The 821-nt window shown below is 38.5% G+C and overlaps 1 protein-coding gene across 1 annotated transcript in view; it reads left to right on the forward strand.

Moving 5' to 3' along the window:
• LOC119423488 (spectrin alpha chain, non-erythrocytic 1) overlaps positions 1 to 821 on the forward strand; it is a gene marked incomplete in the record, with an annotated part of 64,843 nt that overhangs the window by 39,615 nt on the left and 24,407 nt on the right.

Here is an 821-nt window from a genome sequence, read left to right on the forward strand (position 1 = left end):
TATAAGGCGATTTAGAAAACTAAAAACAGGAACATGTCTGCATTGGTCCTTGCAGGAGTCCAACAGATTCTTAAAGCCACTTAGAGAGATCAAGGTCGAGAGCTTCAGGTCTTTTTGAAAGATATTCCAGGAAACAGGAGCAGAGCAGGAGAAGGCCCTCTTGCCAAGTTCAGTCCTCACTGAGGGAATACTGCAGGTAATAATGTCCTGAGAGCGCACGCTGTAGCTGCATTCACGCAGAAATATATAGCCTGCCACCCCGCACAGTAAAAGTTTAGAAGATCTTGCACAATCTGCCATTGCTTGGATTATATTAAACTACCACCACAGCAGATTTTAGCTAAAAATCTGGCCAATTGTGATTTAAAGCCATACCTGTGTTAGCTTTGATTGCTTATTTTTGGCAGCCATCTTGAACTGGGTTGACTCCAAATGTTAAACAGTTGTAGATGTACGTCCAGTGATTACGTTTTAAAGACTTTCACTGAAATCCATCCAGTAGCTCATGAGATATTTTGCTAACAGACAGGCCAAGTTGACCCCAATACAATGCTAGTTTTCAGCAAAAACTGTGCATAATGTATAGGGCTTAAAGCTTGTGTTGGAAGTGATATCTCACCCAGTTTTAGCTCAGAATTTGTAAAAATGGCTGAATTTCACCCGTTTCTCTTTGCTAGTGTTGATCATTATTGATGGACATTTTGAACTGAGTTGACTTTAAAAATAAATGTGTTGTAGATATGCATTTAATGATTACTTTCTGAAAATTACATTAAATTCTATCAATGGTTCTTGAGATATTTTGCTAACACTACAAACAA

This window comes from Nematolebias whitei, chromosome 1, assembly GCF_014905685.2.
Source record: "Nematolebias whitei isolate Nwh7 chromosome 1, NemWhi1, whole genome shotgun sequence".
NCBI lineage: Eukaryota > Metazoa > Chordata > Actinopteri > Cyprinodontiformes > Rivulidae > Nematolebias > Nematolebias whitei.